Source organism: Monodelphis domestica, chromosome 6 (assembly GCF_027887165.1).
Source record: "Monodelphis domestica isolate mMonDom1 chromosome 6, mMonDom1.pri, whole genome shotgun sequence".
Classification (NCBI taxonomy): Eukaryota; Metazoa; Chordata; class Mammalia; order Didelphimorphia; family Didelphidae; genus Monodelphis; species Monodelphis domestica.
In genome coordinates this window covers 99681646-99692349 of record NC_077232.1, presented here as the reverse complement: position 1 = coordinate 99692349, position 10704 = coordinate 99681646, and the positions used below count along the sequence as shown (strand labels likewise).

The window sequence follows — 10704 nt, the reverse complement described above, 5'->3', positions numbered from 1 at the left end:
TCCTTCCTTTTCTCCCTCTCCCTCTCTTTTCCCTTCTTTTTCTTCCTTCCTTCCTTCCTTCCTTCCTTCCTTCCTTCCTTCCTTCCTTCCTTCCTTCCTTCCTTCCTTCCTTCCTTCCTTCCTCCCTCCCTCCCTCCCTTCCTCCCTCTCTTCCTTTCTTCCTTCCTTCCTTTCTTCCTTCCTTCCTTCCTTCCTTCCTTCCTTCCTTCCTTCCTTCCTTCCTTCCTTTCTTCCTTCCTTGCTTCCTTGCTTCCTCCCCTTTTCTCTTCCCTCCCTCTCTTCTTTCTTTTGTCTCTTTTAAAATTATTTTTTAATTCATTCAATTCTTTTATTCTTTTAAAAAAAGGCATGATAGTAGAATCTGTAGGGGAAATTCAAAGCCAAAATATGGTCTTTCCCTTCAAGGAGCTTATAATAAATAAAAAATAGAATGCTGCAAATAAATACAATGCAAAATAAGATCTTATTTTTTTATTTATTTTTAAGTGGAAAGGAAATCAATTATGTGCTGGCAAAGACAAGTTTTGTTCATCCACATTGTGGTAATTGTAGTTGTCATTACAAGAGTTAAACTTCCATAGGAAACAGTGTCATAGGATAGTCAGTGTCAATGTCTTTTCCTTTTTCCATTGGTCCTTTTTTGGTATTCATACCCCATGTGTAGGGATCTTTGGAGTGGTGATAATTTTCTCAAGTATCTTCTCATCTTTCTTCTAGTTTGGTATTGATTTTGATCATCACTTTAATTAGTCAATAGCCTGATTTCACTTAGCTAATATAAAAAAACCCTTATACCTGTAAGTAATTGTTCCTTTTCTAACAAGATACAGCCAATTTTATTTTAAAATAACATTAATTTAGGACTTACCTGGCTCAAATATGTGTGTGTGTGCCTGGTTAACTAGGTGACTCAGTGGATAAGTGCTGTGCCTGGCGTCAGGAAAGCCTTAGTTCAAATATGGCTTGAGATACTTGTTTTATGACTTTGGGCAAGTCACTTATCTTCTGTTTGCCTTAATCCACTAGAGAAGAAAAAGACAAACTATTCCAATATCTGTATCAAGAAAACCTCATGGACAGTATGGTCCCCAGAGTCTTGAAGAATCAGACATGACTGAACAATAACATATATGTGTGCATGTAGATAAGGTTTGTGTATATGTAGATATATATACTGTGTATATCTGTAGAAATATATAAATACATGTGTAACTATATATGTAAAAACATATATGTGCATGTTACATATGTATACATATATGCATAAAGAAAGAGATAGTATTCACACATACATTTATATATATATATATATTTCAGTGCTCTAGGTTGTCCAAGAATCAACCTGGGATTTAAAGATTTGAAGAAAGAAATTCACTCTTTTCAGAATGTGTTAAAATGGGCCCAAGACTCTTTCATCATCCGAAATATAGATATAGCTACGGATATTTATTTAACTACATAGCTACACACATCCACTTGTGTGGATACTTGTATCAGCTTTTGTTCCAATCTGACTCCACAGACCATCCAAATAATAACCTGGCAGTCTTTCTATAATGAATCCTTTCATTTATAAGCAGTCTCTACTTTAGGTCCATTTTTTAAAAAGAGAGACTTTATCTTGGACTTCTTAATCTGTTTTATCACTAAGATGTTTTGAACAGCACTTTCCTGTCAACAGTTATGACCAAGAACAAATACCTAGCTACAGAATAATTGACTGGTGAAATTCAGAGACTCTCTAAATAGAACACAGTATAAATTTCCATCCGATGAAGATAATTTCTGGGGGGCTGGTCAAATTTTTAAATATTTCTTCATTTTCCCTTTCTTTCTTTCTCTAGAGTACATGTTGGAGCTGTCATTATCTTTTAGAGTGTGTTTGTTATAAGACCTCTCTTTTATAATCCTAGAAAGTAACTCCATTGAGTAAGTAGCCTTAAAATAATTATCCAAGAAAGCTTTTTCTCCTTTACATAGCCAGCCAAATAACTATAGTCCATTTTGAAATTTTGTCTTCTTGCTTTGGAGACAAAATGATGTATAAAATAAACAAATCTTGGACCTCTTCTTTTGCTGCCACTGGTTTGCTGTATTATTTAACCTATTTGTGTGACATTTTCTCTGTTGGTAAAATAAGAATCACAATACCTGCTTCTTGCCTAAGTGGCAATAACATTGTAAAAATGCAATGGATAGTGTCTATAAGTGCTGGGTGACCCTCTTGGGGGAGATTCTCTATTGATTCCTTAATGATTCATTTATTTCACAGGTATTGAGTCTCGCTGAAACACCATATTCCATAGAGGACAAAATCTCTGCCTATCTTAATTTAAGATTGCTAATAAATATGATGGGAATCCATTGAAAAGTGCTTGCATGGCTCAGAAAATATAAATGTTAAATTGATTCTCAGTTAACAAGGGAATTGTACACACGATTAACTCTTACTAAGTCAGAAAAAGGGGTGTAGCCCCAAGCTCATGAAACTTTTAAATAGGGTTATTCCTAAATGGTGATGAAGGAGGTATTGAATTGGTATAAACTGACTACATAAAACCTACTGCAGATCCAGTGGCTTTTTTTTTTTTTAGCCTGATAGAGAAGTTTTAGTTTATTGATTTGGAAATCCATGTAGACCTCACATTATATAGTACTTTGGGGCTAATAAATTTCTTTATTTCATACATTATAAGTTTTTGATGTCTAACAGTTAGAGAGCCGAGGAGAGGAAGTTGAGATTCATTATTTTTGTTCAATATACTCTCAAGGGAAAGGTTTCCGTTTGGTTCAGAGAATAGTTTTCTGCTGTTTTTTTTTTTCTTGCCCCATTCATTTATTTCATTGACCATATTAAAACCTTAGTTAATTGTAACTTAATTCCAGAATCCTCAATTAGCTTTTTTGGGGGCGGAGGTGGCCAGAATTTACCTTCTATGGAAAAGGTGGAAAATGACAAGAAAACAAACTGGAGTAGAGGATTTATTGAGGTCAGAGATAGGGAATAAACTTTAGACCATGTTCTCTCTAGCTGCAGAACAGATCAAACCCAAACTCCCACCCTTTAGGTGTTTATAAGATGTGACCACAAAGTTTGAAGGCTGGTTTTCAAACAAACATATCACAGCTCATGTATTTAGATAAATGTCATCACTTTTGCAGGCTATGCAAATATCCTAATATTCTGTTATTGACCACACAGTACTTGTGCTCTCTATAGTGGTGGAACTTTTTTCTTTTTGGAAGTGTGTTTGATTTGAGTTCTACTGAGAACCAACTCTTTGTGAATAAAATGGATGTTCATGCTATGTTGTACTGTTGGTGAAAATGATATAGGAATATAAATTACTTCTTCATTGGGAAAGGAATCTGGTTTTATGTGAGGCTGAAATTCTTATATATATATTTTTTTTTTCTTCCTTTTCAAAATTCACTTCCAGATACCCATTCTACCACTGTTAGCCCTTTTGAACTTAGCAAGTTTCTGAGATAGAAAACCTGTTTCTAGGATCTACTCAAAGGCTTTCCAGGATGGCAGGACCTTCCAAAGCTTCTGTTCTCATTCTCTTCAACTCTTGTCCATGTTCTTCTCTACCAAAAGTCTCCTCAATAAGTGGGAAACCTCTCTTTAATTCCCTCAACATTATAGAATACCAATAGGTTATCTGCTGATTGTCCTTCATTTTCGCTACCTGGCTACCTATATTTTTTCCAACTATATATCTTCATGATGATATCATTTATGTTACTTCTAGACATATGTTTAAATTAATGGTTAGCTCATTGGAATAAGTGTGTGGTCTCAAAAGAAGACTACTTTGAATGTTTGAGTTCTGGGTCATTTGTTTAAAACAAATTACCTTAAGATGATAACTCATGTAATGTTATACAATGGTCACTGAATGATGAGCTTGTAGTACTCGCTAAATCCTCAGTCACTAAACAAAGATTTGATTATGTTCACTGGACTGTAAATAATGGATCAAGAAAACAGACTTTTTAAAGAAGGTTTTCATCAATTTGGTTCAAAACAAAAGGGAATTTAAGAAACAAACATTTATTTGGTCTGACCTGCCATTTTCTTGTCATTATAGATTCAGCACAAAAGTGTGCTATTTTCAGATTGCATGTTTGATCAAGTTCCCCTTGGAGGCACCAGAAGTCTTCCCCAAAACTCTTTAATAAAATTAGCAGCCTAATTAGATGTTTTTAGGTGTGATTTCTAAAGGTTGCTGCTTCTCGGATCAATGGAGGGAAGGAATGGTATGTTTTGAGCAGAAAAGGAATTGTAAGTGAAGGCTGTTTGACAGTTTGTCAGGAATGTTATAGTGAGAATTCTTGTTTAGGTATGAAGTTGGTCATTAAGAGCTCTTCCAACTAAAATTCCATGTGTTGGTGAAAATGCCAGAACCACTACAATAAAAACAACGTCCAAAACCAGAGATGGGGGGAGCAGTGTGAAAAAGAAAGAAAGAAATCGATTAGATCATTTCTAAGGTCCCTTCTAGATCTAAATCTATGGTGATGATGCTTTGGAGGGGTAAGATTGAGGACATAATTTATTGTTTTTGATCATCTATACAGGGTTGACCACTCCAATTAATGTATCTAATTGAGAAGAATTCATTGGCAAGCCTGTATTGAGTGCCTCTTCCAGGAAAACACTCTAATGCCTCCTCATGAAGAGAAATTTGAATTCTTGTGGTGCTGCCAGAAGAAACAAACTTGAGTAGATAGTACCAATATAGAAAGACTTCATTGAGATATGGCAGGTAGTAGAAAAGAAAAACAACTAACTAATACAATCTTCAGCTACATTAAGAGAGACATAGTTGGGGGCAGATAGGTGGCTTAGTAGATCAAGCCTAGAGACAGGGGAGTCCTGGGTTCAAATTTAGTCTCAGATACTTCCTAGCTATGTGTCCCTGGACAAGTTATTTAACTTCCATTGCTTAGGCCTTACCATTCTTCTGCCTTGTACTCAACACACAATATTTTCTGTAGGTTGAAAGGAAAGGATTTTTTAAAAAAGAAAGATGGAAAGATAGTCTCCATCATGGATTATTTGGGTTGGCTATGCTAAATGGAACTTCCAAAATATCTAGTTAAGTATTTGAACATCCAGCCAAAGGGAGGTGCTAGTTCTACTATGTGTGCTCTGACTTAATCAGACAATATTTATTATATTGTGTTTAGTTCAGAGTAACATATTTTAAAAAGGAAACTGATAATAGGAGGGCAACCAGGATGGGGAAGGATCTTCAGATAATGGAGTATGAGGATCAGCTGAAAAAGCAAGAGAAGAAAAGGCTTAGGAAGGGATAGGGTTATTTTCAAGTATCTGAAGTACTATTGAGTGAAAGAGAGAATCAACTCAATTTTCTTGATCCTGGAGGCAAGAACTAGGATCATTGGCTAGAAGGTACAATGAGTCATCTTTCATCTGAATGCAAGGTAGAACAAGCAAACTTAAAACTATCCAGAAATTGAGTGAGATACCTTAAGAGAGGCAAACTTTAAGGCACTCTCACTTAATGAGCCTCTTCATAGAAATGCTGGATTATTATTTTAAGGGAAAAATTTAGGTATTTTTGTATCAGATCTATGATTTTCCAGGTGTCAGTAGTTTCTAGTAAGGAACTTGTTCTACTAAAGCAGATTGCCACTTTCTTTGCAATTTTCAGACTTAGAGAATTGGCTTTTGGACATTAAGAGTTTAATTACTTAACCAGAGTAACACAGCTAGCATGTGTCAGAGGCAGGACCAGATACTAGAGAGACAAAATCATCAAGGAGAGGCAACCATGTAAGAACTATATTATCTGGTTGGGAGCAGAAATGTGGAGAATCAAAATCTGGAAGTGGGGGATACACAGCAAAGAGAAAGGGAGGTGAGGAACACAGTATCACAGAGTTAGAAATTCCTATCTATGGTGCCAGTTGGATAGGCTCATGGGCTACAACAGCTGGATAGGGTTAGATGAGCAGTTCAGTAGCACTGGAGAGTTCTCTGGATGTCTTACATATGTGGCTGCACCTGGCAATGTTTCTTCATGCCTGACCCAGCCTCAAAGTTTAATCCTTGTGCACCAAATTGACTTGCTTCCTTGCAAAATTCTGACATCTCTGGAATTTCCTGTACTGGAGGGTTTGGGGACTTTTTTATGGATATATAGTGATCTGTGTAGGATGGCAAAAAGTGTGGATAAGGATGAGAGAGGCAGCTACAGTGTTATAGACAACCAGCTTGGTATTAGAAGAGCAGAGTTCAAAAGTCCACTCTAACATTTAGCAATTGCATGAATTTTAACAAGTCATTTAGCCTTCATATGGGTTAGCTTCCTTATCTATAAAATTAATATCCATCAATCAAAAATCATTTATAGAGGATAGCCAAATGCCTCAGTGGATTGAGAGCCAGACCTAGAGTTGGGAGGTCATCAGTTCAAATGTGACCTAAGGTACTTCCTAGTTGTATGACCTTGGGCAAGTCACTTCACCCTCATTGCCTAGCTCTTACCACCATTCTGCCTCAGAATAAGTATACAACAGTAATTCTACAATGGAAGGGAAGGGTTAAAAAATAAACAAAAACATTTATTAAGAATCTATTATAATATTGCCATAAATAATATTTATCTTATTTTATAATAAAATGAACAGGGAAATATACATTATATAATAATATATGCATTACCTCTATCATATTACCTGCCTTCTGGAGAGAGAGGAGGAATGAGAAGGAAGGGAAAGGGAAAGAATGAAACATAGATTTTTGGACTTAGCTAAAGTGAGAATTTGTTTCTCTTGGATAAGCATATTTATTGTAATTTATTACAGACTTATGACAAATCATATGCATTATATTATTTTTGTATTGTGTATTATATTATGTTTTATATAAAAATAAATGGTAAGTTCAAAAAGGTAATTGGAAAATATTGAATATTTTATTATTAATATCAACTATTTAATTAAGTAATATTAAAAATGTAAAAAAGTATCTTATGTGCCAGGCTGAAAAACAAAAATTTTGTCTAATTTTGGAGATTGAAAGACAAAAATAAAATGCCCTTTGTCCTTAAGGAGCTGACACTCTATTGGGAGAGGTAGTAGCTAGCATTTATAGAGCACTTTGAGGTTTGCAAAATATTTTACAAATATTATCTCATTTGATCCTTACAATGACCCAAGGAGGTTGGTACTCTTATTATGCCTATTTCACAAATGAGGAAACTGATTCAAATAGGGTTAACTGGCTTATCCAGAGTTGTACAGCTAATGAATATCTGAAGCTGGATTGGAATTCAGGTCTACCTGACTTCAGGCCCAGAACTCTAACCACAGGGATACCTAGCTGCATGTGCAATAAAATTCTTAGTAGCTACTTCAGAGGATATTTATGATATTGGAATGAAATAATACATGTTTAACACTATGTAAACCTTAAAGCACTTTGAAAGTGAGCCATCATTATATAAATTAATTGATATAGTACTATAATTATAGTTATTATGATGATCATTCTTCAGCATGGCATAGTAAAGAAATGGCTTTAAAGCCAAGAAGAATGTATTGAAATGCTGCCTTTGGCTCCTACTATCTGTGTGACACAGGGCAAATTACTTAATCTTTCAGGGCTCTAAGTCAATGGTGTCAAACACAAATATAAACAGGTCATAGACTGTCCTGAAAGATTCCCATTGGCCAAATAGAAAGCTGGTTGTTAAACATTTACCAGCATACCTTAAGTATAGGTACACTAGTGAGATTGCTAATTGGAAGGATCAAATTAATATTTCTAAAGCTTATATCTGACCAGGTTACTTCCCTAGTCAATAAATTTCTGTGGCTCTCTAGGATAAAATACTGATTCCTTTGTTTGGCATCTAATGATCTTCAAAATCTGACTTCAATATTCATTTAAGGAATCCTTCCTTCCTTCTTTACTTCCTTCCTCCCTTCCTTCTTTTCTTTTTTCCTCCCTCCCTTCCTTCTTTCCTTCCTTCCTCCCTCCCTTCCTTCCTTATTTCCTTCCATTCCTCCTCCCCTTTCTTTCCTCCTCCCCTCCTTCCCACCTTCCTCCTTCCTACCTTCCCTCCTTTCTTCCTTCCCTCCTTCCTACCTTCCCTCCTTCTTACCTTCCTCTTTCCCACCTTCCCTCTTCCTTCCCTACCTCCCTTTTTCCCTTCTTTCCTTCCTTCCTCCCTCCCTCCCTCCCTTCCTTCCTCCCTTCCTTCCTCCCTTCCTTCCTTCCTTCTATCCTATTAATTTAGAGTAAAAAGTTTTGGGGGGAATAATAGATACTGAAGGAATAGAGAGGGAAAATGTAAACTAGTTGAAAATTTGGAATAGGATGAGGTCAGGGTAGTAGGGCTCTACAGCACAAGGATAAGGATTAAAATTTATTAGTTTGGGTGGAAAAGGGAACTGATTGGGCAACAAGGAGACCAAACTAAAGCTCCTGAATGCCAAGATGATTGGTGGTATCATTTATCTTTGAAAATGGTCCTCTTGTCCATTATGAACCAAAGGAAAACTCTGCATCCAAGGTAAACTTTATTTTTGTAAAAATATCTTCTTATTTTTGGAGCCCAGAGTTCAAATGTGTGCCAAATTCTGTCTGCCCAGGAACCTCGATTATATTCTCATGTTTTAGAGAGGGACTTATCAAAGTACTAAAGGTCAGAGGGATACTCATTCCCTGTGGAATTGGTATAATGGAAATAAAATCATTATGACATACTTCATTGATCCTGTGAATATATTCTATCAAGCTAATGAGCTCCCCACGGTTCTTTGCAGCCACTCACTATTTAACAAAGGAAAATGGCTTCCGTGGACCAACCATATTTTTGCTGAATGGCATTAGCCTTCCCTGGAGTTATAATCTACAGCTGGACAGAGAGCAAGCCAATGAGCAAGATAGGACTCAAAGAGTTAGGTTATTTTGATGTGTGATTGAAGGATTTTCTTTTAAAAAAGGGTTTCCAGAAAGTTAAAAAAACATCTGGTAAGAAAGGCAGATCTCATTGGAGAGGCCTTTTGGGTCATTTGGTCAGTTTATTTCCCTCATGAAAGGGTGACTTTTCAGAAAAAAAAAATATATATATATACATATATGCATACATACATACACATACGCATATACATATACATACACACATACAAACAAAAAGTTTCTGATTTCTCATGACATATATTTATATATACATATATACATATATATAATACCTGAAAATGGGCATGAAATTCTGTTGATATTAAAGAATTTTTGTACCTAGTTGTTAGCAATTAGTCTTTGAATCAATCGGTATTGTATGGAATCTGAGCTGTCACACAGTAGTTTCTTTTTTTTAATTGCTTTTTCTTTTCTTTTTTTATTTTTAAAACCCTTATTTTCCATCTTGGAATCCACACTCTGTATTGGTTCCAAGGCAGAAGAGTGGAAAGGGCTAGGCAATGAAAGTTAAGTGACTTGCCCATGATTGCAAAGCTAGAAAGTACCTGGTGTCTGGACCTGCCTCTCAATCCATTGAGTCATCTAGCTGCTGCCATCCAGTAGTTTCACATTTGTTATTAGAATGTGCATCTCCAATGAACAGCTTTCCACATGATTCTTTGCAAGAAGTAATTCTTTGGAGTCTGAGGACCTGGGGCCAAATCCTGCCACTGATGCTGATAACCTAAGTGACTTTGGGCAAGTTACTTAATCTACCTAATCATCAGTTTACTTCTCTGTAAAAGAAAAGGATCAGATTATACTGTCTTTGAAGTTATTTCTGTCCTCTAGATAAATAATGGTAAAAATTCCCAGTGAATGTGTTATATCTTAAAATTGCTATGCTTTTAAATGACCATTCAAATATCATCCACACTGACTACTTGCCTAACTTCTTTCAAAGTATGGGTTGGGAAATTAAACAAAATATACACGGATAAGCAAAATGTTCTCTTTTGCATTTTCATTTTAAAGCATTTCTTTTATTATGTCTTGGGGCCAATATTTTCCCTTCTTTGGTACCACACCATTGAAACAATAGTAGAAATCATAAGTGGAATGACTCAGTATCTAAAAGTTCTATTATCCACAACTTTTCAGAAGCACATCTAATACAAAGAGGCACACACACACACACACACACACACACACACACACACACATATATTCCTTATTCAAACTAACTTGATTTCACTTTTCCCCCACCAAAGGTTTTCTCAACAAATTTATCAGGCCTCTTCTTACTCTACCTTCCAAATTCCTGACTGCAATTTCCATGCTCAAAGTTAGTTTTTGTATTTTCCATATATTTGAATTATTTTTCCAATTACATGTATATATAATTTTGCATAATCATTTTCTGATATTTTGTGATCCAAGTTCTTTCCCTCCCTCTTCCCTCCCCATGATGGCAGGAAATATGATGTAGTTTATATATGTGCTATCATGCATGTATTTCCTATAGATTCAGTCAACATGGTATAATGAAAAAAAACTGAGGGCTGGCCATTACAAAATCCAAGTCCTAGTTCATAGCTCAGTCACTAACTTACTGTGTGCCCGTGGACAGATTCCATCACTACTCTAGCCCTCAGTTACTCATTCATAAAATGATTGGCTGTGTATTTACCATTCACAGTCCCTTCCAGCTCTATACTTTTATGATGCTCTTTTTGTCCATGTGAAGTCTTTATCCCAATAAC

At 35.7% G+C, this 10704-nt stretch overlaps 1 protein-coding gene and 1 long non-coding RNA gene across 8 annotated transcripts in view; both read left to right on the top strand.

Annotated features, from left to right (window-relative positions):
- Window positions 1-4477, top strand: part of LOC130455042 (uncharacterized) — a 32394-nt gene extending 27917 nt beyond the window's left edge. Inside the window, exon 2 of the long non-coding RNA XR_008912836.1 lies at window positions 1845-4477. This is a non-coding gene — a long non-coding RNA (uncharacterized LOC130455042). The remainder of the gene's footprint in view (window positions 1-1844) is intronic.
- The window catches only part of LDB2 (LIM domain binding 2), a 401987-nt gene that overhangs the window by 160309 nt on the left and 230974 nt on the right, over window positions 1-10704 (top strand). The gene's annotated exons all lie outside the window — the stretch shown is intronic.